This window comes from Python bivittatus, unplaced genomic scaffold (genome assembly GCF_059951505.1).
Source record: "Python bivittatus isolate LINGU-HERP-01145 unplaced genomic scaffold, Pbiv_v1 ctg000080_np1212, whole genome shotgun sequence".
NCBI lineage: Eukaryota > Metazoa > Chordata > Lepidosauria > Squamata > Pythonidae > Python > Python bivittatus.
The window spans coordinates 37516562-37524394 of record NW_028277035.1 but is presented as its reverse complement, the minus strand read 5'-3'; the positions used below and the strand labels follow the sequence as shown (position 1 = coordinate 37524394).

The 7833-nt window shown below is 41.7% G+C and overlaps 1 protein-coding gene across 3 annotated transcripts in view; it reads left to right on the top strand.

Moving 5' to 3' along the window:
- The first annotated feature begins 4092 nt into the window (after positions 1 to 4092).
- ANXA6 (annexin A6) overlaps positions 4093 to 7833 on the top strand; it is a 47612-nt gene continuing 43871 nt past the window's right edge. Inside the window, exon 1 of one of the 3 annotated variants that reach the window (XM_088133862.1) lies at positions 4093 to 4256. The gene's annotated coding sequence lies outside the window, so the exon portion shown is untranslated. The remainder of the gene's footprint in view (positions 4257 to 7833) is intronic. The other 2 variants (XM_088133863.1, XM_088133864.1) reach the window with 2 other exon arrangements.

The following is a 7833-nucleotide window of genomic DNA, read 5'->3' as shown; positions in this document are numbered from 1 at the left end:
CATTTGTGCCTTGAGTGAGAACTCTGGCTTGATTTGTTTGATGATCCATTTGTTTCTTGGCTGTCCATGATACTCTCAGAAGTCTTCTCCAACACCAAAGCACCAAAGTTCAAAAGCATCAATAGTCTTCCTATCCTGCTTCTTCAAAGTCCAACTTTCACTTCGATAGTGTCACAAGGAATACCATGGCTTGCACTATTCTAATCTTTGTAGATATAGTCACAACACAGTATCTGAATATCTTTTCCATGTCTGCTTTACCAAGTGCACATTAGTGGTGTATTTAATGGCTGCTGCTGCTGCTGCTGCTGCTGCTGCTGCTGCTGCTGCTGCTGCTGCTTCTTCTTCTTCTTCTTCTTCTTCTTCTTCTTCTTCTTCTTCTTCTTCTTCTTCTTCTTCTTCTTCTTCTTCTTCTTCTTCTTCTTCTTCTTCATTTATTTATTTGACTTGTCCCCGCCCATCTCCCCACAATGGGGGACTCTGGGCGGCTTACAACAAACTAAAATCAGAAATACAATTAAAAGTTATAAAAACCAAACATTACAAAAATAAAAAAGCTAAAAAATCCAAGAGGCCGATAGAGGCCACATCAGGCCGCTAAGGGGCCAGCCAACCCCATTTCTGATATCCTCCCTCCCTGCCCCAGGCCAGATGGCAGAGCCAGGTCTTCAAATCCCTCTGAAAGGCCTGGAGTGAGGGGGCCTGTCTCACTCCCGGGGGCAAGATGTTCCAGAGGGCGGGGGCCACAGCAGAGAAGGCCCGCCTTCTGGACCCCGCTAATCAAAGTTCTTTTACCGCAGGGATCCGGAGCATGCCCTGTGAGATCGGGTGGGACAGGTTGAGATCGTGGGGGCGAGGCGGTCCTTCAGGTAACCTGGCCCCATGCCATGTAGGGCTTTAAAGGTGATAACCAACACCTTGAATTGGACCCGGAAGCAAACTGGTACCCAATGCAGCTCACAGAGCAAAAATTGCTTGCGCGGCCGCACTCTGGACCAGCTGAAGCTTCCGGATACTCTTCAAGGGTAGCCCCATGTAGAGCGCATTGCAGAAGTCTATCTGGGAGATAACAAGGGCATGAGTGACTGTTCGCAGGGCATCCCAATCCAGGAAAGGGCATAACTGGTACACAATCCGAAGCTGTGCAAAAGCCCTCCTGGCCACGGCTGCCACCTGCTCTTTGAGCAGGAGCCGTGAGTCCAGGAGGACCCCCAGATTACGCACTGGGTCTGTCTGGGGCAGTGCCACCCCATCCAAGACCAACGATGACAACGTCCCGGATACAGAGGAGTCAGTAACCCTTTACTGTTCCTTTACTGTTTACGTGTTCCTTTACTGTTGATGACTGATCCTAAAAGGCAGGTGTCCATCACTTCAATATCTTCATTGTCAATTCTAAGGCTGGTTGTTCTACAGGTTTCACATGAGGACAATGAGATGTTCTAGAATACCGATTTTTCTAGCACATTCCACAGCTTGACAAGATCGACACAATCGAGGACCTTTCCATAATCAATGAAGCAATTAGTGACTTCTTTTTTAGTATTCTTTGGCTTTCTCAATCATCCAGTGTGCATCAGAAATAATGTATTGTTTTCCTTGGCCTTTTCTAAAGCCATTTTGAACATCTGATATCTCTCTTTTCAGCTACCATACTTTTGCCAAAACTACCAGGATGTGTCCAGTTCAAAAGTCTCCAACTCACCAGGATTTGAGTATGCCTTGAAAGAGATTATGTGCCATCAAGTAGGTGTTGACTCTTAGCGACCACACAGATAGGATTTTCTCCATGTCAATCTGTCCCTAACCTGGTCCTTCAGCACTTCCAACAGTGCACTCTTTGCCACTGTAACTGAGTCCATCCACCTTGCTGTTCGTCATCCTCTTCTTCTCTTTCCTTCTATCTTTCCCAGCTATATCCGAACAGCTAGGTCTTTGCATAATGTGTATCCCAAGTAATCATGGCTAGTAGCTCTGAAATGTTATTTCCAAAAATGAGTCTCAAAAAACAGTGTAAAGTAAAACAAGTGTTGATCTAAAAAAAGTCATATGTCTGGTAAGAGATTTTCAGAAAAGGCAGCACAATTATAATGGAGATATGCTTTGGAACAACTCCCAATCTGGTGGTTATAATTGCTGGGAATGATAGCAAATGTAGTTCAACATAAATGGAAAGCACCAGGTCAGGAAGGCTGCTTTGAAGGAGGATAGAATGCCTTGGATTAAACCTAGGATTCTGGTTTTGGAATAATTAGCAGTTAATGTTTGTGTTGCACTTGCTATGAGAAGTAAAGCTAAAACAGTGTTTACAATAATGTGAGCTAGACAGATGCCTGATAGAATTTTCAATTCCAGGCTCCAGTTATAAGAATAAGCCACTCATTGTAGGTTAATCAGATTAATCTTCCTTTTTCAACGGATTTAAGAAAAGCCAAACCTAGAGGACAAGGGGGAATTTATGCTAGTTACCAAGCTGCTGTTACTATGAGAAGGAAATGGCTGCTCCTGCGTCTGGCACAGAGTGAGCGCACTGTGGTTTGCAGATCCCAGCATTCACAACTAAAACACAAGCAAAGCATGTATGCCACATCAGAAGAATGAAACATTCAGCATTAGGCTTTGTTGAAGGAAAAGGTATTTTCTGAGGGAGCAGGGGGCAAAGCTTCTTCTTAAGAGATCTTATTTCACTGAGCCAGAAGAAACTGTTCTTTTAAAAAATGGGAAAACTGCAGTTATCCATATATGGTCAGAAAGTTAGATTTCGTGGGATGTTGCCCTTGATTTAAGTCATGTGAGCCCTCTGAGGTTTTGAGCTTTGTCCTTTGCTGCTGTTGGTGCACTGCTTGCTAGCTCCAGGTTTGAGGAAAGTCCTAGTAAAGATCAGCCCTACTCTTAGGCTAACTGAAGCTGTCAATTTTGGCAGCTGTTTTGGAGTGACCTTGCATAGATGATTATTAAATGTGTTGTGATGGTTTTTAGTGGGAACCAGAAGGAGAAGTCCTTGTGGGTTTTTCTGCCCTTAGGTGCCAATAGAACTTGGCTATTCTTGTGGGAGCTTCACACTTTAAAAAAAGGGGGTATTATCTGTTTTTTCTATCTTATGCTGCTGCAGCAGCAGCAGCTACTGCCACCACTAAAAACTTTGCAAAACAGTAATCTTGCAGGTTACGTGGCAGTACTCAGCATTTTTCCAGGCTGTTGAGTCTACTTTCCATTTTAATTTTCTTCAGAGCTTCAGAAGGATGCTACACCAAAGACATACTGGAAATTAAAATGGCATCTCCCTGGTATTATTCATTATCCATGCTAGATGGAGATAGAATTAAAGGAGGGGAAAGTCAGGACAAATCTCTGTGGTTGGCTGGTGACAGCTGCCCAAGAATGCTGGACCCAGTCTTCATTGTTATTTAGATATTCATATCATCCTACTCGGATTGTAGAATTTAAGTCAGGGTTCCCCAACCTGGGGTCCTCCAGATGTGCTGAGATGACCACTCCCAATGTGCCCACCAACTCAGACTGATTTTCTCCGGATATTCTGTGCATAAATCTAATCAGTTTCTAAAGGTTGCATTTTTATTTAGACCTCAGATACTTAATGAGATTCATTTTCCACCAAAAGGGGAAAAAAGCATTGGGTTGGGTTGCATCCTATTGAGGACTAAGTCCATTTTATGTGCTAGAAGGAGGCCATTCATGCTCCTGTTGTATCTTAGCCTCATAAACATACTTACTCAGAAGTAATTCAACAGAATTCTATATGCCTTAATATTGGGTCCGTGTGCAGAGATTGCAGCTGACCGATGGCCACAACCCAACCCCCAAGAAAAAATACCCTGGCGAGAAAGGCGATCCTAAAATTGCGTGAATTCAGAGGCAAGATACATTTAGGCAATCTATTTTCCTCACTGATATACTCTGATGTCGCCTTCCCCGGCGGGTTAGAGATGAGTAAAAGAGGCTCATCCGCTGTAGCGAGCGCGGCGTTTCTCTGCAGCAAACGTCCCTCTGCCCCCCCCCTCCCCTCCCCTCCCCGCGCGCGAGACGGGAGGCGAGGGTGGTGCCAAGGGCCGGCCAGAATTGGAAGATTCTGACGTCGCGGCTCGAGCGAAGCCCAGAGGAAACAGCTGCATTGCACCGAGGCCGGCCAGTCTTTGCTCCTCTGCCCTAGCAAGAGTCCGGTTGCCTCGCGGTGGATCCTGCGGCCTCCTCCTTTCAACAGCCTTAGGGAGCAGAAGAGGCCTCGGCCCAGCAAAGTAAGGATTTGTGTGCCTGCCTATAGCTCTGGCTGTATGTGTGTCTGTGGGTGTGTACGCGCGCGCATACTGAAGAGGATGTGAACATTCCAGCAACTGTACTGGTAACAGCTGCAAAATAGTCTTTATTTAGCTAATTCACAAGAGGGGAATAGGACCACATGGATTCACACACACACAGGGGAAAAAAACCTATCGCTAGTGACTTTCCTGTATAAACTTTTATATTTGCAAGGAGCTGGTGCGGGTGGCTCAAATCCAGGGTATTCGTTGTGGAGGATTGATGACTTTGACAGAGAATTCTTTTTCCTTTTCTCCTATTTTAAGCCTTTCACTGGTGGAATGTGAGAGCACAAGATCTGAAGTTATTTAGCCTACTCTAGTTTAGGATGGTCTTCGGGAAACTAAAGAAAATCTTTGAGGGATTTTGTCAATATAGATCCAGTGAGTGAAAATGGTTCTAATAAGTTGGCAGTCTTTTCCAGCGTAATTGTTTTTGCATCCCTTCATTAATACAAAACAAAATAAGTATTTGTTTAAACTGTACCCAACTTCTAGGAGAGGTTGCTTGTCTTTATTTATACCTTACAACTGTAGGGTCTTAAAAAATCTTCATGAACTTTTTGTAAGCTGAATGATAAACTGAAGGAAGCCAGATGCTGCCTGTTTGGGGCTTTATTTCTGCTAGTATTGAAAAGCTGCATTTGAAAATAAAATTTCTTCTCTTTTTTACTAGTCAGCAGGCATCGTTGAAACCTTGGGGGCTTTTTGGGCGGGAAACCATCTTTGGCCTTATTATCTAAACTTCAGTCGGATGTATTTGGCAAAGAGACTACTGTTAGTTGTAGAACTAAGAAACCATGGGCTCTGTCAAAAAATAAAAATAATAAAAACATTTATAAGGCTGCTTCTTTTTGCATTCAAAGCCTTCTCAGCTCTGAAAATAATTATCCAGTTGATTTACTAGGGGAGCTTTACCCAATTTTGCCGCCCATAGAATTCCCAGCCAGGTTGGAAAAGGCCTTACCCCATTTAATACAGAATAATTTTTTTTTCAGTTAAAATGCTTGCAATATGTTGCCAAAGCAGTTAGGAAGGCACCTGGATGATAACTGCAAGGCCTCTCTTGCCTTGTTCCCGTATTGGTTCCCTGTGGGCTGGGTGGGGTCTTGGGTGTCATACAGTTCTCAGAAGGTTACTTGCACACTCACTTGGAAAAAATCCCTACTGAATTCTGTGCTGCTGTTTGTTTAAATTGGGAAGTTGTTTCCTGATGCTGCAGGCAACACCTGTTTTTAATTATTGCCTTTGTAGTATGTGACTTTCAGTCTTTTAAAAAGTGTTATATTAGACTGTTAATTTGTAAATGAAATGAAAACTTCATTTTGATACAGATTTCTTAGCTTTATTAAATAATGTTAAGTGACTGCTGGAACAATAGTTTAAAATCTGAGCAAGGTGCCTCTGCGTAATTTTTTTCCTCATTATCCTTAAGAGACCTGACAAGGCAATTCTCAGGAAGGGACTAAAAAAGAGAAAAGGCACAAGTTAATTTGCAGTTTCTATGATGCAGGAAAAAAAGCCTTGAATGTCTTCAGAAGACACTCTGCTCCTATTTATTATTTAAATTCTTACTGAATTTTCTTCTGCAAGAAAAGGAGAAGAAGTAATAGGGAGACAAAGGAGGGAGGATCAGAATTAAGAAAAAAAAGACATATGACTGCTCCACCCCAAAGTTTTGTTAAAGAAACAGGGTGATAATCATACTAAAAACTTTTATCTTGAAATATCTCCAGACTGTTCTTAAAAGGTTAATTATAGGCTATTAACTCATCTTTTTCTCCCTTTGTGGACATAGGTGCAATCTCATTCATTTTATCTGGCAAATCATTTATCGGAGGCTGCTTTCAATATTACTGTTTAAACTTCTGAAAAAGAGTTGAGACCAGTCCTTCTGGACAAAATCCTGTTTCTTAAACTTGCAGAATCCTGAATGAATCTGGGAATAGAGAAATCAATGTTTCTTTCTTAACTTCAGTTAATAAGAACAGCCAGATTTGAAATCTCATTGTCTGCTTTAATGAATCCTCTTGGGATGTTGCAATATCTTTGTGAATGGAATTTTCACTCCAACCTTGTTCAGTAGATATATTTCAGAACTAAACCTTTGCTGACTGCTGTTTTAATGTTTCATGGCCTCTCCTTTCAATGGCTTTTATTTACCGTTTAGTGACATAAGTTCACCTAGCTGTAAATGCCTTTGTGTCTTTGTCAGTAGAGGGGAAAGATTCTGATTTCTTCCTTCAGAATGGAAAAATGGTCATCTAACATTTCAGAGAAACCTAGTTCTTATTAATCTAGCCCTGCTAGACAAAAAGAATCACTAAATTTGGCAAAAATGAGAGCAACTATAATGGACTAAAAAGGATGCTTCTCTAATATCCTCACCCCAGTGCAGTTTTTCCTGCAGTGGTGCTTATTTGTGTCAGATGACAATACTGGTATACCCCATTCTATTTAATGTGAGTGCAGAATATCTCCATCAAGGTACTAAGAAGTATGTATTTAATAAGAGTTTCTTGGTCATGTGATTTAGGGTTATTAAATACCAGGGTGATTTTGTCACCCTTAATTCCCACCAGTTTCTGTTTTACTGAATGTGAACATTTGGACAAGATGCTTTTGTTTTCTCTGGTCACATTAAAATCTCATGCAAATGAGCTTTCTCAGGCAACATGATATGCAAGGCATATACTTTTAGATAATAAAAATATGAACTTGGAACAGGAAATGAAATAGCCTGTGTGCATGCCAAACTAGAAATGTTAATTTCTCATGAACATTCTTGCCATTAAATTCTAATATTCTGAACAGAGCAACAGCCTCATTTGATCAATATGTCATCCTTGATGGATCAGTGCCAGGTCTTTCTTACCAGAAGTACTAAAGCAAAAACAGTCTGTTTGCATCCCACAAACGTATTCAGTAAGCTGTGGAGATGTACAGCTGTTGTTTCCCATTCATCCTGGCTCAGTTTTTTTTTTCCCCCCTGTTTCTGTTGCCTTAGATGGTTTGGCATTCCTCATGTGCTTCCCTTCATACTGATTTTTCTTGACCACATTTTGGGAGATATGCCAAAGTAGACATTAAAACATTACTTTTTGTAATAATCTACAGCAAAGATGGGGTACATGTGGTCCTCCAGGTGTGGCTGAACTGCAACTCTCAGCATTTCTTACCATTAGCTCTGCTTACTAAGATTGCTGAGCTTTGAAATTCAGTAACATTTGGTGGGCCATAAATTCTCTATGTCCCGTATACAGCATGTTAGGGGATATGCAGTTTTTACCTAGGCTGAAGTTACATTCCTAGCTTTCCTTATAAACTGTAAGAAGAAAATTCCTTTTTTGCTGTCCTGCAGGAGATCTGTAGGCAGGATAAAGCATTGTTCAACCAACTTCAGATAATGATCACACTGCTATTTGGCAACCCTTTTCTTTTCTTTTCCTTTTGGCTGGATAATGTAAAACCTATGCCAAGGATCACTGCATAGCCTTCCAGCTGATAGTGAACTGCT